Below are 24,621 nucleotides of genomic sequence, written 5' to 3' on the forward strand. Positions count from 1 at the left end.
AAGAGAGAGAGGTAGGGTATCAGGGTACACAGGGCAAGAGAGAGAGGGAGGAAATAGGTGCATGTAGAGACAGGAGAAGTATGGGCACAAAGACAAGGGAGGAATTAGGTGCTGGGCTTATCAGAGTTGGGGTGGGCTGGGGGAAATCTTATCCTGATGCCGTTTGGTGCACTGGAAATTTGGTTGCTGGTGCCTGAAATTACACTTGAATTTAAAAAAAATGACATTGCATTGTGGGTAAACATATTAAAGTTTGCAAGTGAATTGTGCACCTACCCACTGAACATTGTTAATGAATCCCTTTGTATCAGAAAAAAACACAATAATAAAACATCCCAACCCACCCAACCCAATGCTGCACCTTTTTTTTTAGACCTGCACCCATCTCTAATGTCACAAAGGGGTGGTTGGATCAAGCAGGCACCTATAACTGCAGACTGCTGGGGGTGGAAGCAGGGTGTTTTAAAGTTGCGGGTGGGCTGAAGGAAAAGTTTGTTCAGAAGCTTCAAAACATGTGTGGATGTCAGACTGAAACCACCTGACGCGTGGGTTTTGCCCACACATCACTAATGAGCACCTTTCCTTGCAGCAGAACTTGTTATGAAATTCCATTGGTTTGTTTTAAGTTTTAATTTTAGTAGCCTTAAGGCATGGTGAATAAACCTTCTGCATCACAATTGCATTTGCATCCAAGCAAAAATGGGTGAAATTGTTGCTTGTATAGGTGCTGTTCATTAAAGGCACTTGTGCTTAAACACACCCTTAACACTGGTATGCATTTGAAGCGGATTTGCACCTTGTGTTTTTTACCCTGATGGTCTTTCACTTGATTCCCAGTGCTCTCATGGTATAATTGCAGCAAACATCTATTATCAGCAGAATTCAGCTGACCCTTTCTTTAGTTCTGAACTCTATTTCTTTGGATTTTCTTTAAACATTGGTCCCTATGGTTAAACACATGTTGTCTGCTTTCCACGATAATTATTTAGGAATGGAATTTGTTTTTATAACATTCCATGCTGTTATACATAGGGATACATTCCATATCTGCTGGGTTAACAGCATGAGAATCAACATCTGTGAAGTTTTAAAGAGTGTTAAACTGTATACACCCAATCTAGATCCCAACTCAAATCAACTGTTTGCTGAAAATGTTTCAAAAACCCTTCTGAAGGTCACTAAGTAAGAGGAATATTATGCATGCTTGTGGCATTGCGCAATTCATTTACAGAAAACGTAGACATGTTTTAACTCATTTTCTAATCTTTTTTGCACGAATAAACTCCACACAGTTCAAACAAATAATGATTAATACAAGGTTAGCATATTAGGAGGCAACCGACCAAAGCTGTTCAATTAAGTACTACATAAAACACTGAAATAATTTAATGAATCTGCCTGGAAAAATATAAAAGACCTTGGATGGTAAATTGTAGAATTCCTTTGCATGGACAGCCATAGTATGACTTATGTACAGCATTATAAAGAATTTAAGCATATTGTGAATAATATAAAGAGTAACAAAGGAGAGAATTTGGGGTAAATGCTAATCTTCAAGGAAAACTTTCATAAAATAGTGTTTTTTATAGCCCAGTTTTATTTTTTGCACAATCTCTACTCTTCTGGGAAAGCTTTCCACTTGATGGTACAATATTATTGATGGGATTGGCTTCTATTGACTCATAATGGCATAGCCAATGTTGGACACTGCTTTTGAAAAATCAGGCCTAGTTCACAGTTTTTTTTTTACATGTTTTATTTCAGCAAAACAATTCTATAAGGAACCAGGAAAGAGTCTTCCTCATACTGCTGCCACAAAATAAGAAAAGGATGACTTATCAGTCATGTCATTGTAAGCTGTGGTGTTAAGATTTGCTTTACACTGGAACCAGGGGCCTTAATATGTCGACAAAACTACTATTATTCACAGATTTGTCTATTGTAATCCTGGCCTCTGCAACGCCTGAGGCAGCAGCAGTTGCTGCTGCCCCCCCCCCCAGAAATTCACTCTTAAAGTACCAGGAGCAGCATTTTTGCCGCCCCTGGTATCTAGTGGCGCGTTGCCGCCTGAGGCGACAGCCTTAACTCGCCTCATTGGCGAAGCACCCCTGATTGTAATGACCAATTGTAATGGAGAAATGTGTTTCTGTTGCTGTCCATCTTTAAGGCACTCTAGCACTGCCTGGAATAGAACCAATAAATTAGAGAACTGAGAGAAAGCAAACGAAGAGGCAGAACTTGCTGCTAGGTGCTCTTTATTGCACACAACATGTTTCGGGCCAGGAGCCCTTTATCAAGTGTGAAATAGGAATAGTGCCTGGAATAGTACATTAGGGTTTTATGACGCCACTTACCCATAAAGACCCTGTGCTCCCAACAAGTAGGTCTTTGCTTTCAGACACAGATTAGAACTTAAAAGGGGAGTTGTGGGAGCACTCCAAGGCCAAAATATTCATACTTGTTAAAAAAAACACAATTGTAGAAAAATATGCAGTAACTTTGCCCCAATATTATTCAAAGGTTCACATATATATATATATATATATATATATATATATATATATATATATATATATATATATATATATATATATATATATATATGCTCTATTTATTATTGTCCTATATATAGTTATCTTAAAAACATCTTAGATGAGTAGAAAGAAATGTAGAAATAAAAATTAGAAAAAATGAATGGGCTCCAATTTTCCATGCTTCCGTAATAAAACAGTCATACATGGGCAGTATTGGAATTGAATAGTAATTGACCTTAAGGAGACCACCTTCTATTGTGTTGGACTCCCCTAGGAAGCAGCCCTACACCTGGACCTCTGCTCAATACAGGCATGGGACCTATTATCTAGAATGCTTGGGACCTGGGGCTTTTCAGATAATGGATTCAGAATTTGGATCTTCATACCTTAAGTCTACTAGAAAATCATGTAAATGTTAAATAAACCCAACAGGGTGGATTTGCTTCCAATAAGGATTAATTACATCTTAGTTTGGATCAAGTACAAGGTCCTGTTTTATTATTACAGAGAAACAGGAAATCCTTTTCAAAAATTTGGATTATTCGGATAAAATAGAGTCTATGGAAGGCAGCCTTTCTATAATTCAGAGCTTTCTGGATAACTAGTTTCCAGATAATGGATCCCATACCTGTACCAGGGGTTACAGCAGTATAAGTTATGTGAATTAAACATTTAAAACACTGCATTTACTGATGCACTATACCAGGTTTATCCAACGGGAGGCATACAGGCCAGATGTGGACCTCCAAGGGAAGTTGAACAGCACTGAGCTAGACAGATACATTTCAATATGTTATTGGAGACGCTGTAACCACACTCTGCATGATTATGATTAATAGACTATCAGGGATGCAGACAATTATTCAAGTACTTCCAAAAACCGTTAATAATTAAATGATTAAGTGCTTCTCGGATTAAATGTGTCGGCCAATGTCTTTTTAACAGGAAACAAAACCAGCAATGATTTTATCCACATGGTTGACTGGCGGCATAGCCTGCGGATCTCTGCCTATTTAACCACTTATTTACAGTAGCTGGCCAAAACAAATCTATTTTGTATTTGAATAAAAGGTCTTGAAATAACATATTTATTAGAGTCAAAGATTCCAGATGAAATGTGGGGTTAGTATTCCAAAGCACATCTAAGTATTCCCGAGCACTTAACCATCATGAACTGACTATTAAATTAATGTATAGATGGTACATGACTCCTGAGAAAATCCACAAAGCATTCCCTAATACTCCCAACATTTGCTGGAGGTGCCGAAAAAGCGATGGAAACCTCCTTCATATATGGTGGTCCTGCCCCATAGCAGCGGAATTCTGGGGAAGAGTGACAATTCTTCTAAGATGCATTACATGCGATCAAATTGTCATTAACCCGGCAATGGCCCTCCTAGGATATGAAACAGTATTAAGGGGTGCAGCAATACAAAGAGATATTACACGACTTATGCTAGCCAGCAAAAGTCTACTAGCAAGAAATTGGAAACAGACAGCCTTCCTAGGAATCTCGCACACATACAAGCTGAAATAAAAAGGATGGACCTATATGAACATACTTTTTTGTCTTAAAATCATCTGTTCTGAGCATTTATCAAACTATTTGTTGATAAATACTGTGGCATAGAGTCTCCACTGTCTCTTCTCTTCTTTCTTTCTCCTCTTTCCTTCTTTCCTTTATTAAATAATTGTAAATTGCAAAAAAAATAAAAAATTGGAATATTTCGTGTCAAGCTTGTACACCAGCCTCCTCTTTGGTCCTGACTACAATCTTTATAGCCACTAGGCTCATGTGACTGCTTTAGGATAATTTATACTGTACTTTGTTATGTACAAAAAATGAAGGTTTTCCTCCTAAATCCCTTACAGTCCTCATTAAAGGGTTATTGATAGTAACGTAGAAAGAGTAAAAAAACAAATGGAAACAATTTGGATTATATATAAGAAAAAATACATTCTAATCTCCATGAAAAGTAAAGTTTAATTATCTTGGCATTCTGTTTTTTCAATAGACAGAAGCTCAGTTTGGAACTCGGTAAAAGTACATCCATCAAAGGACATTCTCTAAGTGGCAGGGAGTATAACTGTCCATGCAAGGTTACTGTTGCCATGTTATTTTGCTTGTGAATGTGCATCAGCTCATAAACACCGCATAAGTTCCTTGATAAAGTGTTAATTGCTTTCAGAGAAGTAACAAAAAATCTCAGCCTATCTCATATCATCCAGAAATATTCTGTGGCGTCCTTTATGTACAGTTCTAGATAATCATCAATACAGTTCAGCTGTTTTCTTTATTTGCCAGCTATTGTTCTCCAAAGCCTGACTGCTGTTAAAAATAATCCCCATTCGCCACACTGGGATATCGTTTGCCCTCAAATAGCCTACCTAAATACATACAACATAAAGCATGTTACAAATAAACTTTTGTTTGTTTGCTGTTTAGGACACATTTTTTATACTTCTTGTGGCCTGTAGTGACGAGCAAAAGTTTTCTTCAAGTTTCACACTGAAAATAACGCCCATAAGGGGGATGTAAAAGAGAAAAACAATTTGCACCAATAAGAATAAAAATCCACATCTCACAATGTAATATTGTTCCTTAAATTGTTATTGCATTGAGAATTTTAATTGCGCATTTTGAATTTTAATTCCGCACTTTTAAGAGATGCTTGAAGGTGTCGTAATTTTTTGGAGCAAACAAAGCGACTTTTTCAGTAAGACCTTTTATCATATATACTGCGCATTGGTGTAAACTATAAAATTCGCAAACGGTTTTCCACTGTCGCTAAACTATTTCTGGGTTTGCAAAAGATATATTAAATTCATGCAAAGCAAAATTTGTTTGCGCAAAGTCATAACTTTTCACATTGTGAATAGTTTTCTGTTACCGACTTTTATTACATTCCCCCGATAGACTCTAATGGTTGAAAGAAATTTGTTGTCGTTTCATAAATATGTAGTTCAATTTGTCGCACATCAAAAGAAATCTTGTCTCCCATTGTCATGTCTGGCCACAGGTGTGTGACCACCGGGCTGGAGCCTATTTGCAAAGTAATACTCCTGAATGGATGGACAATTAGTAGAAGCCATAGTAAGGCAAAAAGTAAATATTTAATAACAAAATGAGAAAATAATCAAACACACAGAAGTTGAAAAATACAGGCTGGCAATGGAGAGAGGCAAGTCCAGAAACAGGCAAAATGTTCAGGGCTGGCGGCAGGCAGATGAAGTCCAAAAGGCAGGCAGCAGGCGAGCAAGGTTGAGAAACAGGCCGGAGGTCAGAACCAAGGGAATCCAGAGTAGTAGGAGTCGGGTACCAGGTGAGAACAGGAAGGCAGGAGAGTGGAACACAGGAAGGCGAACAGGGAGCAAGGCAGGGAACACAGGAACCAGGAATCAGCCAGGAATCAGCATAACACAGGATAGAATGGGCTCAGGAGCTCAGATGATCAAGCAACAGGAAGTTTGATGGCACAGGCTTATGAAGGGCCTTGATTACTTGACTGACAACACAGGTTGTTAATGAGGCAAGATAAGGTAAGCGTGTTGCAAGAATATAGTAAGTCTGTTCAGGGCAGTGTCCAGTATAAGTCTTAAGATTCCCCAGTGGCTCACCAGTATAGTGCAGGATTGTCGAAACACCAAGACCAGGGTTTGATTCCTCGACTTTCCATGACTTTTGGTGAAAATGTCCGATTTTCATGAATTTCTCATGAAAATGTCTGAATTTCACGATTTTTTTGGGAAACTTTTCGATTTCACTATCTTTCCGCCGTTTCACAAATTTTGCGGGAAATTTGTGAATTTTTCGGCGAAGTAAAACGGGAGAAATTCGCCCATCACTAATGGCAAGGCAGGACTAACTAGAATACTCAGGCAAGATGGGTTCTCAAGACAAGGTAATACTTCACAGATAAGACAAGGATATAAATTTTAGGCAAAGCGTGGCAGTTGTAGCGATAACTAGAGGGAGGCTCAGTATTCAGGCTACACAAGAGTTGTGAGATGCTAGGAAAAGGGAAGGATTTATATAGAGAGGATTCCAATGACTTAACCAATGATTGCACAGTAAATGTGGAAACCCTGCCTGCAAATTGTATATGATATATTTATATGCTGAATATATGTTAAAATTATAATATAAAAATGTAGTATTTATTGTCTTAACCTGGGTGGGGGCTTCTAGTTTTGGGGGCTTATGGCAAATTATAGTTTAGCTCTTTTCCACAAACAACAATGCTGTAGAGTCACAGTTTTACTATTAAGGGTAATGTAAAAAAAAAATCAATACACATAAAAGGAGGAAAAGTCACAAAAGTTTGAACCATGTCTAGTAACCCCTAGCAACCATTCACCAAGTAGAATTTTCCAGTCCCCAAATCCGGTTCAAATTGTGTGACATATTACATTACTCCAAATCTGGTTCATATGTTATGCCATTTATTACATTACTCCAAATAATTATATTAGAAATACATTTTTGCATTTCCCCCATTTATTGTGGGGGTTAAACAGATTGTAAACTTAGGGGGTTATTTATCAAAGTCCGAAAATTCCTCGCTATTTTTTTAAAACAACTCCAAACTTCTGCCCACTTTTTAACCAGATTTATCAATAAATTGGACTTTTATAAATAACCCCCTAATTAGATGTATTAAACATGATGTAGAAGAGCCAGAGGTGCTTGGAACTAATTGTTTTGTGTTTGTATTGGGCTACATCGTACATTTATACTCAAGTGGTAATGAATAACAAAGGTTATTGAAGGCTGGAATTGTGTTGTTTTAGGTAATTAATACAAATCCTCAAGGATATTAAGCGCATATTGAGCTTCTAATAGCCATAATGATCTGCTTAGATTCAATGCATGAGTATTTTAATTAGAACATGACAATACATAAGAGTGTTATTGGAGGGCATATTCCATTTTTAAGAGGATGTAGATTATTCTGCAGTGCTTCATACTGATACTTATATGGAACCACAATCTAGTTTTTTTACGTGCAAGAAATTTTTACTCGCACAATTTTTTCTCACTCCAAATGCATTAAAGTTAGTGATCGGCGAATAAATTTGGCAGGCGCAAATTTGTGGCAAATTTCTGCATTTTGTCAGCGGCAAATAAATTCATGAAAGTACCGCAAAAATTCGCTGGCGGCAAAAAAATTTTGGACGCATGTCAGAAGAGTTGCTCGAGTCAAAACCGGCGAGCGTCGACACTATTTGGATGCCCATTGACTTTAACACCGGCATCAAAATTAACACGAGCATCAAAATTGTCACGAATTGATGTGGGCATCAAAATTCTCATTTTGCTAATTTTTTTCAGTGAAGCAAAACGGGAAAAATTCACCAAAGTAGCGACTTTTTGTCTCAGCTACTTTTTAGTCCAAAAAGTAGCTGAGACTTTTTAGTCCAAAAAGTTTTTGTCTCAGTGACAATTTGTTCTTGGCAACTTTTTTTTCATGGCAAAATTTTTTACAGCAGATTTTTTTCCGCAGTTTCACCAAAAAATTTGCAGATGATGAAAAACAGAATTTTGACGCAAATCCATGCCTGGCAAATAAAAATTACTAATCTCTAGGACTGAACTGGAAAGCAAATATCATTCAGCCCAAATGGCACCCTAATTATCTGAGTTCCTCATTCATTGACTGCTGTAGTCAACCCTCTTGCCATTGCAAAGGAAACTTTTCCATAAACTATTTTGTAAAGTTAATCCGCACATTTACAATGTAGTTTTTGCTTTGTCTGATAATCATATATGTGAGTAGTATATGAATATAATGGGTGATACTTCCATAGGTTTCAAAATTCATTGAAATCTTGAAAAACTGCCTACAGTTTGGATAAAAATGTTCTCAAGGTTATCCAATATTTTTGGTGTAAAATAATTTAGCTAGAAATATCCTAAATATTTGATTCATTTGATCAAGGTAAACGTCTTTTGGCTTGAAAAATATACGAAAATCTAGCAGCAGTTCGTGTTGGAGTTTATGTATTTATACAGGTATGGGATCCGTTATCCAAAAACCCACTATGGAGAAATCTCCATAGACTCCATTTTATCCAAATCAATCTTTTTAAATGATTTCCTTTTTCTCTGTAATAATAAAACAGTAGCTTGTACTTGATCCAAACTTAGGTATAATTAATCCTTATTGGAGAAAAAACTAGCATGTTAGGTTTATTTACATGATTTTCTAGTAGACTGAGGGGCAGATTAATTAAGGGTCGAATCTCAAAGTAAGTTTTGTGAACTCCCTTAACTTCAAAATTCAAACAAAAAAAGACCAAGCGAAATTTATTAAAAAAAGTTGTTGTTTTTTTTTGCGTGTGAATAGGCTGTGTTCGATCGTTCAAATCGAAGTAAGATCGTCCAACAATTGACTCCATATAGGTTCTAGGACAGGGATCCCCAACCTTTTCTACCTTTGAGCGACAATCGGATGTAAAAAGAGTTGGGGAGCAACACAAGCATGAAAAATGTTCCTGGAGGTACCAAATAAGTGCTGTGATTGACCATTTAGTAGCCTCCATGAAGACTGGCAGTCTACAGGGGCCTATGTTTGGCAGTACACCTGGTATTTATGTAACCAAAACTTGCCTCCAAGCCTCAAGTTCAAAAATGAGCTCCTGCTTTGAGGCCATGAGGAGCAACATCCAAGGGGGTCGGAGAGCAACATGTTGCTCACGAGCTACTGGTTGGGGACCACTGTTCTAGGAGGTCACCAATAAGCTAAAACAGCAATTTGGCAGGTTTTAGATAGCGAATGGTCGAAGTTTAAGTTTTAAAGAGACAGTACATGATAAATTTCGATATTTGAATTTTGTCATTTTTTTCAAATTCAAACCGAATTTGGACTATTCCCTATAGCTCGAAATTCAAACTTTTTTACTTCGAAATTCACTTCAACCCTCATATAAATCTGCCCCTTACAGAATGAAGATCCAAATGACAGAAAGATCTAGAAAACCCCATGTTCTGAGCATTCTGGATAACAGGTCACATAATAGTACTGCATAGACTTGTCCAGTAACCCATAACAACCAATCAGATTATCAATATAATTATGAATAAAAAATATTTTTTAAAGAAACAAAATATTTGGCAGTGTTGTACAATAGAAGGGTGTATATATCAAACATACTTATTACTGTATATACAAATAGTCACTTATACAGAAAGTGAAGAGGATCCTAGTGATTAATTGCTACGGCTAATGAACATGGCAAAGTATTATGTATTAGGCTTCATTTATTGCCTGATGTTTGACAAATAGGTGTCTTTATTATTGTAGACTAGTGTTTTTTACAAAGAGGCTGTGGGTGAACTCTCATAACCAGTGAACATTCCAAAGACTGCAGATGGAAGATGAAACATTTGCAGCTGATATATGGGTTAAGCAACCTGTTAAAATACCTTTCCCCAAAATGCATAACATTACTAACTTTTGTCTAAACCACTTTTCATTGACCTAATTTAATTATTTTTATGCCTACAAAGAAAACTGATAGATTACAAAAACTATTTTCACTCTTCCCAACAGAAGACAAATGAAATAAGCCTTGATGGTGAGGGTTAGAGAGAAAGTGTAATGTTATTGGCTCTAATACAAATCCCAATAAACAGCATAGAGCGCATCAAGGGTATTCCCACCTGGTCTAAAACAACTCAAAATGGAATTTAAATTTACAAGCATAAAAACATTTAAGCCAAATGACTGGGAAACAATGCTGTTAGAATCCTGGAACGTATTCAAGCGAGAATCTTTCACAACATCCAATTCATTTTCCTCCTTCGTTCTCAGTTGAGACAGCATCGCGTGCTTTTTATTTGCGAGCATGTGTCTGTTCCTTTGGCAGGCGGTGCAGTATAATGATGCTGAGCACTTAAATTCAAATCAATTACTCTCGCTTTAAAGTATTTAGCAGCAAATTATAGGGGCCCTATTAAAAAAAACGTTTTTTTTCGAAATTTTTGCTAGTGGAGTAATTTACTCTATTTTTAAAATGAAAAGGATATCATCTTTCCAAAATGTAAACTTTTAAACTTGTTTATCTCATTTGTATTCCATTTCTACTAATCATTTCCAGCTTTTTATAAATGTATACATTTTAATTAGTGCTGGTTACTTTTCTGTTGCTAATTATGAAAGGCTTTAATAAAACAAGCCTTTATAGGATGGCCGTTGAGTTGTTTACTATGACTTTCTTACCTTTATCTTAGATGTGTCCTGATTACGCTAAAGATTGTTTGACTTTCCTACATAAACAATGACATAACTGCTGTTTTAAGAGTGAGAATAAGGAGACTTATGTTTTACTAACACTAGGGTTGCCACCTTTTTAAAAATGACTTACCGGCTAGGGAGGGGGTGGCAACAAAAGAGGTGGTTAGTTACATGGGAGGGGCAGAGTTGTGATGAAAGGGCATGGAGCTATGGCATCACGAACAGCTCGAAGTTGGATTGGGGAAGAGGAAAGGAAGGGGAAAATGTAAGTTTTGGGTGGATCAGGATTGAATCAAGGGATTAAGTGGAAGAGTGGTCTTTGGAAGTGCCTGCTCATTTTTTCTACTCACCTAGGGATCTACCCAGCTCTACAATCTCCTTTGTTGTACTATGACTCACACTGTAGCTAACTAATTCACAGTCCCTTCCATTAAGGTGTCAACAGAGAGGTAACTATGGGATTCTTCTCCTTTTATAGATTAAGAATCTAAGGATGTTTGGAGCACTCATCTAACCACTTTGCACTTAATTCCATGTCTCCATATTGTCCCAAACAGTATTCAGGACCAGACTGTCCATCTGGCCATTCGGGAAAATGCCTGGTGGGCCACTTTATTTTTTGTTAAGGGGAGTGGGGAAGCCAGGAATTTGGGAGTCAAATGGGAGCTGAAGCAAATATGCTGAATGGGAGCTGAAGCGAAGCTGCCAAATGAAAGCCGAAGCCGCTAAATGAAAGCCGAAGCTGCTTAATGGGAGCTGATGCTGAAGCCATCAAATGGGAGCTGAAACAAAGCTGACGAATGTAAGCTGAAGCCACCAAATGGGAGCTGAAATTAAAGCAGCTGAATGGGAGTCAAAGCCGACCACCTGCCAAATTTTAAAGGTAAGTTTCCACTGAACACCAATGGTCTTTTTTTTTAAATCACTGGCCACAAATGTCCTTTATTTACTTTTATGGGGAACCTTGGCTACCAATGTGTTCTTTACTGTTATGGGGGGTACCTGGCCATCAAGTTGTTTTTTTTTACTTTTATGGGGGGACCTTGGCCATCAATGGTTCTTTTTAACTTGGGGGGCATGGCCACCTAGTTTTTTTTTTTACATTTATTGGGGGAACCTGACCACCCACATTGGCGGGGGAACTAGCCTCCAATGTCACACCTTTATATGTGGACTGCTTAAATTTTTTTGCCAAGGCTGCTTTTTACACCAAGTCCGGTCCTGCTTCTATTGACCTGTCTCATTAATATGTTGCACATCATACCTTCCTTCCTTCTTTTAAATTTACCTTGTTTCCCCTACTTTTAAAAAAAAAAATTCTCACATTATCCCAAATGCCTTTCAACATTTGGTTCCATTAACTCTAGCCTCTCTAAATACTTGACCATTTATTAATTAATTATTGAAGTATTTTTAAATAGTAATTCGTGATATGTCTCCACTTTACAATCAATAGTCTTACTTCCTATTTACAGACTTGTGCCAAATGTTATTCAAGTGAGAATGAAGAGAATATGATTTACTTACACTACCTGGCCTTTTGATTGCATTAAGCATCGTTACTTGAAGCCCACCATATATCTAATCACATGCTTATTTAGCCAGTCACCAAATAAATTATTATTTTGATTTTGATTTGATTGGATTGCATTAACCTTATAAAATTGGGCAGATCTTATTGATCTTGTCCCGAGAAATAAACATCTCTGAAATTTGGGATCCCCATTATTTTCTTCAGGAAAGCATGCATTGTATTCTAACATTATACTTTGTTCCTATATTCCATTAATATTACTATTTCTAAATATCATCACCTAGCCACTGTGTGATGAGAGTGAATTGTCTTCGGGAAATGTAACCTTGTGATCCATTTCTACTGTTCAGCATTACTAAAACAAAGTAAATGTGTGCAGCAGTTTAACCAAATGCCTAAAACAGACAGACATCCTTGCTGACATTTTTAGCAAGCGTTCTTACTGCAGTCAGAATGATTAATACTCGTGAAACTGCTTCCTAAACGGTAATGCCAAAACCGATGCTTAACCGAGCAGCTGACTGCAGTTAAATATCATTTGCGTACATATTTAACTCTCACGAGAGCCACAGCTCATGTTTTTACTGCTTTTTTCTAACCAATCTGCATGTAAATCTACTGAAACATCATTATTTGTCTTGTCACAATAGGCACACCCTTTGTCCTTTACATGTGGTTCACTCTGTTCTATATTCTTCATTCCCCAAAAAAATAACTCTATTCAGATGAATTAAAAATCTGTGTGCATGATCCGTTATAGTTTCATCATAATTAGTGTTTCTAAACTTTAGATCTCTCCTTGAGAAACTGCATCTCCACTAAATGGAATATTGGGTTTAAGGATTATCAATTGCCTGCCCCTCTGGCCTTATATCAGTGCAGTAACCAATCAGGAATGTTGTTTTATCCTTCCATCTGCACTAGACTGACCAAAGCTAACTGTTGTTTGGATGCTGTCATACTGAAGTAGGCGCAATATTATAGGGGCCATTTATGTTTAGAAAGGCAATGTACAAAATGCAAAAAAACAGGTGTAATCTGGCATCTTGTTGCCCTTTGCACACTATATTTTGCACACTACTTTTAAAAATTCTGCAGGTCTTTACATATTTCCTATTACATTTAGGAACATACAGGGGCACATTTACTAAGGGTTGAATAACCCTCGATATTCGACTATCGAAGTTAAATCCTTTGAATATCGAAGTTGAAGGATTTACCCATATTCGTTCGATTGAAGGATCGAAGGAATAATCATTCGATCAAACGATTAAATCCTTCGAATCGAACGACTGGAAGGATTTTAATCCATCGATCGAACGAAATTCCTTCGATCAAAAAAACCTTGGAAAGCCTATGGGGACCTTCCCCATAGGCTAACATTGATGCTTGGTAGGTTTTATGTGGCGAAGTAGGGGGTCGAAGTTTTTTTAAAGAGACAGTACTTCGACTATCGAATAGTCGAATGATTTTTAGTTTGAATCATTCGATTCAAAGTCGTAGTCGAAGGTCGAAAAAAAACACTTCGAAATTCTGCGTTTTTTTCATTCGAATCCTTCACTCGAGCTAAGTAAATGTGCCCCACAGTGTACTAAGAAGAGTACAGCATAGAAATACAGTTAAAAGTTTGCTTGTAGGGTTTAAATTAGCACCAAGGATAATTAAGGAAAACCATAATGGGACTGTGACTAACTTGACCCAATTTGGCTCAAACATACATTTTTAAAAACAGGGTTTTGTGGTTACATGTTTGGAACTGACAAGCCACAAAAGCATGTGAAAGGGAACCCATGGTGGTCCTAACTATTCACCTCATTGGTTATTTCCTGGAGTAGCACTTTACTACTTAGTTGCATTTCTTGGCAAAAGTATCATCTGGCCAAGACATTTGTCTCACAGGCCGATCCTCCTCTGTTCGGCTTTTTCAGGGGAGATGATAAAACTGTGAGCCGAATGCTGTAAGTCAAACACTTTGTAACTAGAATACGCAATAGCATAGAAAACTCCATAGATTTTCAATAATATCTATGTATTTTTCAGCACAAAGCACAATAAAACACAAATGCTATAAGGCATAATGGACCTTGAAATTAGAGTCTCAACTTTCCTTAGAGAAGGCTGTGCAACTGCAGACTGCAAGCACCTTAACAGGCTTGTATTGTTTTTTATCATCAGTGATTCTTTTAGACCAGTCACATTAATTATTCTCAAAAAGGGCTATGCTTAGAATGAGGGCTTGTCTACATAATAAAAATTAGTTATTTTCAGAAATTGCTTTCAGTCTCACTTATGAGACCTACTTGCTAAGCCACAGAAGGGAGGATTAGTCTTGCTGCCTTTCAGATAATACTGTATTCATCTTTAGAGCCTGTCCTCTAGTCTTTTTTAATTAAAAAAGTCTAAGAAAGTATTTTGAAATTGTAAGATACAATAATTCAAACCGATTGGGCTGGCTTTAAGATTTTCTGTGGAGGAAGCAAAAAAAATTTATCTAAGTGAAACATCAGCAGAAACCTCTGTTATATAAGTAAGTGATAAGTGTCATTGTCCTTTTGTGATATAGTCTATGATGTCTGACATTTTATTATCTTTCTTGTCTAAGATTAATAAAATGCTGTCCCCAGAGCAAGGAGCAGAAAGACAAACTATAATTACAATGTTTTTATATTTATTTTGGAAACCTGCTTAAATTTGTAATGTTCTTGCTCAGACAGTCAGCCCCCAACCACAGGAAGTCATTTTCTGTCTGTTCGTTACTGATTTTTTCTTTCTGATTTTTTTTGAGGTTTTGTTAGCCACAAATAGTTAGCTGTGCTAAAAGAGAGTAGATCTGAGGGCACAGATGGATGAACCCATTGACTGTGAGGTTTTGAAGATGAGAAGCATGAAATATCAGCTATAGGACTCGGCAATCAAGTAAAGTTGGCAACAGAGCAGAGAGCAAATACAATTAAGAATAATATAATGTATGTGCATAAGATGGCAGAAGATAGGACAGACATCTCTTCATCTCTTCACATAGTGTGGAAGTGAGGAGGGCAGCATCTACCTCTCACTGTCACTGTGAATTAGCAAGTTGCAAACTAAATGTAAATTGACAAGTTCAGCATGGTTTGGGGTCACAGGACCAGGCTTTACCATTGGCCAATAATGGTCCATTATTCAGATAACACTCTGGCTTTTCTTGTAAACGTATTGCAATCATTACAGAGATTACACAAATCTGTGTCAACATTGTAGGTATCCCCTCTTCTTCTATTAAATATAATAGAAGCAGTAAAGGGCTAATAGTCCATAGATCCAAACTAAGATAATGTGTAACAAAGTTATGGATTACCGTTAGTCCTAAATGGATTTAGGGAATTAAGAAAAGAATGACTAGTCAGCTAATTTGAACCTTGACACAGAAGTTCATAGTGCAGTGCCAATACATTGAAATATTTATATGTAAATGGTTTTGACTTTCTGGTTCCACAAGGAAGATGATTGGAATGCACCATTCCAATAACAGAGGTCAATAATACTAATAGCTCCACATATCTAGATGTAAAAAAATCTGTTTAGGTTTAGTCCTCTAGTTAAGTTCTTCAAGTCAAAGGACATTAAACATCCTGAGAATTTGGCCCACTGATCTTGTAGGTTATAGTAGTGGATCTGAAGGATAATTGAGGAAGATTGGGTCTATTGTTACTTTCAGGTTGGTGGAAGACCATGAATAGGCTTCAGTGATCTATGGCCCAACATGTTTTTAGATATAATCAACCAAATGGGATCTAATGACGTCTGTATGCCATATACATATACAGTATTATGATAGCCAGTAATTTGAATGAATGCATTAACTATTGGCCTGTCTGGAGCCAAGCTTAGACACTCTTCATCATGTAGCAGCACAACATACAATTATGAGACCTGTTATCCAGAATGCTCAGGACCTGGGATTTTAAATAAACTCAATAGGCTGGTTTTGCTGTCCATAAGGATTAATTATATCTTAGTTTAGATCAAGTACAAGGTACTGTTTTATTATTACAGTGAAAAATTTTTTTTTTTTAAATTTGGATTATTTGGATAAAATAGAGTCAATAGGATATGGCCTCCCCATAATTCTTTCTGGATAATGGAAAAATGTATAATAATGATTACGTTGGCTTTAAATAGGCTTCTGTTTAATCTGAACTGAAATGAAAGCCCTAGATCACCTTCAAAATGATCAGGATATACTGTAGCTATTTGTCCCGCTGACAAAGGAGTTGCTATTGTACTTGTGAATATGTCTCAGCACCTTTTTTTCTCCCAGCAACTTTTTGTCCAAATGCATTAAAGCAGTGATGGGTGAATCAGTGGCGTTTTGCTATGCTGAAAAAAAATTCACAAATGCATTGAAGTCAATAGGCATCAAAATAATTTTTACGCAAGACAATTTTGACGCAAGCAACCATTTTTATATGCGCCACTATTTTGTCCAAATGCATTAACGTCAATGGTCATCCGAATAATTTTTTCTTACTCCAAATGCGATTTTTTTATTTTGTTTCTGTGACATTTTTGTGTTGGCATTTTTTTTTATTGCAGTGAAAGATTTTTGCAGCAAATCTTTGCCACACAGTTTTGCAAAAAAAATTGCTCCAGGCAACATGTGAAATTTCGCTAAGAATCAATGCCTGGCAAAAAAATTCACTCATCATTACCCTAAACCATTTACTGTCTCTCTACAGCAATCACTAAACTATTCGCTTCTCCTATCCCTATCCTATTCGCCTGCTAACAATAGCAATTCTTCACTTCTTAAAAACACCTTACGCCTCCTCATTTGTGAGTCCATATGTTCCTGCTTGATTTTTTTGCCTTTTTACTCCACTTTCCAACATTCACTGCCAACTCTTGGCCTTAACGTTTCTCTCTTGCTGCTCTTTACCTTTACATTTCTGAATTCCCCTCCCTCTTCAAAGCTAAAGTCATTTATTCTGACATGATATCTGACTCAATCCTGGCATGTATAATTAAAGATTTCAGACTGAAAAGCAGCAAACTTTAAACCCTAACCAAACAAGTTTGGCACCACAAACAGTCCTTGGTAACCAGGGAAACTAATGTAATTCATAGTTCTTCTTACTGTGGAGCTGAACGGTGACCTGAAAGAAAGCAATGACAAGACCACAAGCTAACTGTCACGGTTGGCACCCTAAATTCAGAACCGATGCCAAGCACCCTGGTCTCGGCTCATGCTTCTGCCTGTAGCAGCCGCCTTTGGCCTCGGGAGGAGCCCTCAGCTACTCAGATGCCGCCAGGTCTTATAACAAGAGGTGCAAGGCGAGGGGTTCTGAACAGGCAAAGGGGCACAACTGAAAGCAAAGTATTTGGGCAGAAGGTCGCAGAACAAGGTGTAGACAGAATCGTAGTCAGATCAGGCTGGGTCGGGGCAGGCTGAGTACAAACAAAGTCAGGCAGGCAAGGGTCAAACCAGGAAGTCAATCAGAAGGGTTAAGCAGAATCAAAGTCGGTTATCAGGCAGGGGTCAGGATATAGAATTCAGAATCATCAGTAACAGGCAAGGATCAAACCAGGAATCAGAATCAGAAGCTCAAAAGCACAAAAGCACCAGGAAACAAGGTCCTGAATGGGCCATTGTGCGCTGGCGACATTATGCCTATAATATTCGTAGAGGCAAGCCGCAATCGCCTTAAGGAACCGGCTCTTGAAGAAGAAGAACGTGGCGGACCACCAGGGTGAGTAGTATTTGTTACACTAACAGATACATTTTCTTTAATTCAAGATGCTTTATGCTTTTCCAATTACACACATATTTGTGTACTCAGTTTCAAATACAGTGCAGGATAGGAGGCAAAGTGCACAAAAATTGGCTCATTCAGCCATTTTTTTTCAATTTGTGCTCATCCCTGCACCTTTCTGTATGCATCTTGAGCTTCATTTTTTTCATGAATACAGAGCTACATTTTGCAGCACTGTATTCACGAGGGGTCGTGGGTATACCCCCTCCTGCCCCCTACAATCCCCTAACTACCAATCATTTCGATGTAAAATAACTTATAGAAGAGCAGTAGGAATAGAGGTTAAGTTACAGAGAGAAAAGGGGGGTTCCAGATGCTCAAGCCCCAGACCTTCAGCTTGGGGAGGCAAATGATATGCAAATACATAATGGTAGGCCTATGACTCTAAGGCACAAAATGCATAAGGCTTTGCTGTGATGTTTTTTGCTAAATAAATACTTTTTAACTACATCAGAGTGTGGTCTGGTATGTGCCAACCCTTCATTATCTATTTGCATCATTTAGATGTGCCTTATTGGACAGCAGTAGCAATTTTTTTGCTGTACTAACTCATCCCTTAGTAGGAAAAAAAAATTAAACAGCTAAGGATTACATTTATATCAAATTTTTTCAACTCTCATACTATTTGACTTTGACTTCAAAAAAAGAAAAAGCCATATAATTGTTTTCAAACTTCATGTTGTGCAGTATAATGCCACTTCAACCACAGAATGGCGTGGGGAAAAGAAAGGATTCACCTACATTAAAATTATAACGCCGCACCCTGAGCTCTGATATGTGAAAACATTTGTGTGCGATGCATGATGCCTGCTGGGCTTCCAGTTTCTGCATACTTATATATTGCCGAAGATTGCTTGCCTAAAATGCAAATTGCAGGTTAACGTAGACTCAGGAAACCAAAAAAATCTGATTTCCTATGGGGCATTTTGGTCAATTTTTCCAATTGTCAGGAAAAGATTTCAGTAGGCACAATGTGAAACCTCTAATTGTGGCTCCGTGAAAGGAAAAATGCAGCGACTGTTTCCAATCAAGGTCCCTGCCAGCTGAATCTTATGAACCACTTGCAGAAAAGACATCAACGTATTTGGTGTATTATTACAGCTTTATCATTCGCATTCTTCGTTTAAAAGTCTCATAAAATGATCTAGTACATAAACACAGAAGGTTAATTTTAAAGAGATATTTCTGCCAAAATAGGCATTTAGAGCAGTACTTATTTTGGCAACAGAACCCTAACAATATATTTAAAGCAAAATGAAATATTTTACTGCCTATTGTAGCTTGGATAAAATACAAGGCATCTATATGGTAATAAAACACATCTTCCAGATCTGCAATTTATTTCTTTATGAAAAAAGAAAAATATTATAGTATTTACAGGTCAAACTGAAGCTCAAAAAAAAACAACTTTTAGGGGCAAATTCATCAAGGGTCGAATTTCGAGGGGTTAAATCCCTCGAAATTCGACTGGGGAATAGAATCGAATAGAATCGAATAGGCAATTCGGGTGAATTTACGCGATGGCGAATAGTCGAATTGGCGACTATTCGCCAGGTGAATAGGCACTCGATCGAATATTCGCTCGAAGGATTTTCATTCGATCGAATGCCTTTTTATTCGATCAAAAACTTGGAAAACAAGCCTATGGGACTTTCCCATAGGCTTTTAAAGCAATTTGGTAGATTTTAAGTGGCGAAGTAGGCAGTCGAAGTATTTTTAAAAGAGACAGTACTTCGACTATCGAATGGGCGAATAGTCACAGCGTTTTTGCGCTCGATCCAGTACTTCCACTATTGAATGGCGAATAGTCGCAGCGTTTTTGCGCTCGATCTATTCGAATCATTAAACTCAGGCGAATTTACGCCAATTCGATAGTCGAGGAGCACAAAAATTCTACGTTTTTTTACTTGAATCCTTCACTCGAAGTTAGTGAATCGGCCCCTTACAGTCCTAACAGTGGAAAACATACCAAGTCCCCTATTTCTTTAAAGCTAAGTGGCCTAGACTTTTCTTAAATCAAGGTGCTGTATGTACTAGGCCATGGGAACTCTCAAGTGCAGAAAGTTCTTCAAAAATATTTGCAGGATGTTTATTGCTAAAGCGAATGATTTTCTGTTCACTTACCAATATTGAATTTGCTAGGTGTCCACAATGATACATGTATAAAATAGTATGATGAGGCAAAATAATGGGGAGTACTTCTTTATAAAATGCCAGAAATTGGGATAACAGAATTTTTACCCTTTAAACTGATAGGGGCCCATTCACTAAGTTCGAGTGAAGGAATAGAGGGAAAATAGTTCGAATTTTGAATGTTTTTTTTGGCTACTTCGACCATCGAATTGGGTACTTCGACTAAGACCTTCGACTTCGAATTGAATGATTCAAACTAAAAATCGTTCGAATATTGGACCATTCGATAATCGAAGTACTGTCTCTTTAAAAATTTCTTCGACCCCCTAGTTCGCCACCTAAAACCTACCGAGGCCAATGTTAGTCTATGGGGAAGGTCCCCATAGGCTTGCAAACAATTTTCTGATCGAAGGATAATCCTTTGATCGATGGATTAAAATCCTTCGAATCGTTAGATTCGAAGGATTTAATCGTTTGATCGAACGATTATTCCTTCGATCGAACGAATTGCGCAAAATCCTTCGACTTCTATATTCGAGGTCGAAGGATTTTAATTCGGCAGTCGAATATCGAGGGTTAATTAACCCTCGATATTCGACCCTTGATACATCTGCCCCATAGATTTGGAATGATTACCAATTTTTTTCTTTTTAAAATACTTTAGGGTATCCATCATACATATAATTTTGACACATTTCCAACAGCACATGGATTTACACACAAACTCTAAAGATTACATTAGACAGGAACCCACCTACTAGCTTATGTGTTTAGCTAAGAGCTTTTATACTCTATTCCTGAGACTGATTAATGCAAAACCACAGGTATCACCCCTTTTTTTTTAACCAGGTGAGTAATGTGTGACTTCATGTTTGCCATTTTAGAAACTTTAGGACACTGGAAGGCAAGGTGCAAAATGGAAAAAAGCATAAACACCTTGTGGTCAGGGCCGGCCTTAGGCCTATTGGACCAATTGGGCCCAATAGGGCCCCACTCCTCTGGGGGCCCCGCACCACAGGGCAGCACAGATAATATTTCCCTCAGCACATGATGCTGCCTGGCCTGCCCCCAACTTTGAGAGTCCAGCCCATCCCCAAATCCATAGGTCCAGCCCACCCCCAACTCTGACAAGCCAGCCTATCCCCCAACTCCATAGGTCTAGCCTGCCCCCAACTAACAGAGGCCCAGCTTTCCTCCAACCTTGATAGGCCCTGCCTGCCCCCAATCCAACCAAGCCTGCTCCCAAGCTGAATCGGCCCAGCCTGCCCCAAACTAATTCGCCCAGTCCACTCTCCTATTTCCTCCCTCTCTCTCTGTTACCCTGTGTGCCGCTATTATGTGCCCCTATTTCATCCCTCTCACTCTCTTACCTTGTCTGCCCCTTTCCTTTCTATTTTGTGCCTGTATGCCCTTATTTTCCTAAATACTTGGTGTGTCAGTAGCCAGCAACACTTTGTCTAGGGGCCCCGCCAACATGGTCCCAATTGGGCCCCACATTTGATAGGATCAGCCCTGCTTGTGGTCTCCCACATTAATACATTTAGCAGCAGTGATGGGCGAATAAATGCGGCAGGCGTGAATTTGTGGCAAATTTCCGTGTTTTGCCGCAGGCAAATAAATTCACCAAACTGGCAAAAAAATTTCCCCAGTCAAAATTTTTTGCCGTGAGTCAAAACCGTCAAGTGTAAACATTATTCAGACACTCATTGACGTTAACACCAACGTCAAAATTGACATGAGCATCAGAATTGACGTGAGCTGCAAAATTTGCGTTTCTCGAATTTTGTTGGAAATTCGGACATTTTCCAGCGAAACGGGACAAATTCGCCCATCACTATTTAGCAGCACTGTATTCACAAGTGGGTTTTTCTAGCATCCCCTAATTTACACATCATTCAGCCGTGCAAGTAAGGCTGCAATAGGGCCCTGCACTTACTGCCTGCCCTATGGCACAAAGAGAACATCCATATATATATATATACTTTCTGCATGACTGTTCATGGGCACAGTCTTGCACCTCCATGTTCCCCCTATTGCATTTTGCCATTATGCAATTGGGTAAATCTCCCCACATAGGGCAGATGAGCTTACATTCTTTTCTTGTTGCTTTATTTGAATTCTGACCATGAAACCTAACACAGAGGGCTCAATTTAAGCTACTAAAACATGCGAGAGATTTAATATAACTTGTTTAATTTGAATCAAATACAGGTATGGGATTTGTTATACAGAATGCTCGGGACCTGGGGTTTCTGGATAAAGGATCTTTCTGTAATTTGGATCTTCATATCTTAAAGTGATACTGACACTAAAAAATCACCTATGGGTCATGTTGACAGTTTTTCCCTTAGTGAGCTTAGGGAATTAATTAATTAATATTAATAGCATGCAAAGACAATGTTATGATAGATGTAAAAAATGTTTAATTTCAGGTGTCACTATCTCCTTAAGTCTACTAGAAAATGATTTAAACATAAGGGGGCACATTTACTATGGGTCGAATATCAAGGGTTAATTAACCGTCGATATTCAACTGTCAAAGTAAAATCCTTTGACTTCCAATATCGAAGTCGAAGGATTTACCGCTATTCGTTCGAACGATTTGAAGGATTTTAAATGATCGATCGAACGATTTTCCTTCGATCAGAAATTTGTTAGAAAGCCTATGGGCCTCTTTTTAAAGAGACAGTACTTTGACTCTTCGAATAGTCAAACGATTTTTAGTTTGAATCGTTCGATTCAAAGTCGAAGGTCGAAGTAGCCAATCGAAGGTCGAAGTAGCCAAAAAAAAACTTTCGAAATTCGAACTATTTTTTATTCTATTCCTTCATTCGAGCTAAGTAAATGTGCCCCTATATAAAGCCAATAGGTTGGTTTTGCCTCCAATAAGGATTAATTATATCTTAGTTGGGATCAAGTACAAGCTACTGTTTTATCATTAGAGAGAAAAAGGAAATCATTTGTAAAAATTTGAAACATTTGGATAAAATGGAGTCTATGGAAGACATTCCATAATTCTTAGCTTTCCGGATAACGGGTTTCCAGATAATGGATCCATACCTGTATATTGACTGAGACTATTCTGTGATTTTTATTTAGATTATTTAGTTTTATCTCAATTTTTTAATACAAATTTCAGATTAATAAAGCTAATATTTAGCATTTTTAACAATTTGATTCTAATAGAATTTTCAGTAAGTATATACAGTACATACAAACACACACATATATAAACACACACATACCCAATGTAGATGTTTGCAGAGGTGTGCATTTATTTCACACCATAACATTTAATTTAATTTTATTTGCAGCCATTCATTTTTTTTTACCCGTTGCTCCTCTTTAATAACTGTTTTACAGTGTGCACTATTTTTTGGGGGTTTCAAATTTTAAAATACTTATACCTAATCCTCCTTTCTTTTACTGTGTGTTTTTACTTTGTATCCTAATGAAAAATCGAATCTTTTTATAAGCCCCTTAAATCGTGTAGATTTAAGTCAATTTATACTCATAATAATGTCACAAGGAAATGGCGAACTTTCCTGACATTTCATATCAAATCTACGCAATACAGTGCTTTTAAAAGGAAAAGAAAACATTTTTTCAATCAACTGCCTCTTTTTATTAAAATGAAAATAAAGCACAAGTTGTATTTATTTATATTGTATACCGATAAGAACAAAAGAACCGCTATTCATGTTCCTACATTTGATCAGACTCCTCTTAACAACATATTTTTATGTCAGTCTCCCTCCTTTTATGGGTGAATTTTGAGAAAATCCAGGACAGCAAGGGGCAGAATTACTAAGGGTCGAAGTGAATTAGAGGGAATTTTCAAAGTAAAAAAAATTTGAAATTCAAAGTAATTTTTTGGATACTTCGACCATCGAATAGGATACTATGATTTCAAATTTACTTCCACTTCGTTTCAAAGTAAAAATCGTTTGAATATTCGACCATTTGATAATCGAAGTACTCTCTCTTTAAAAAAACTTCGACTTCAATACTTCGCCAAATTAAACCTGCCGAAGTGCTATGTTAGCCTATGGGGACCTTCTACAACATTTTTCTAAGTCTTTACACATAGGGATGTAGCGAACGTCGGAAAAAAAGTTCGCGAACATATTCGCGAACTTGCGCAAAAATGCGAGCGGTTCGCGAACGGTTCGCGAACCCCATAGACTTCAATGGGAAGGCGAACTTTAACATCTAGAAAAGACATTTCTGGCCAGAAAAATGATTTTAAAGTTGTTTAAAGGGTGCAACGACCTGGACAGTGGCATGCCAGAGGGGGATCAAGGGCAAAAATGTATCTGAAAAATCTGCCTGTGTGTGCTTGGAAGAGATAGTGTAGGGGGAGAGCTGTTAGTGATTTCAGGGACAGATGA

Source organism: Xenopus laevis, chromosome 2S (genome assembly GCF_017654675.1).
Source record: "Xenopus laevis strain J_2021 chromosome 2S, Xenopus_laevis_v10.1, whole genome shotgun sequence".
In the NCBI taxonomy this organism is placed as follows: domain Eukaryota; kingdom Metazoa; phylum Chordata; class Amphibia; order Anura; family Pipidae; genus Xenopus; species Xenopus laevis.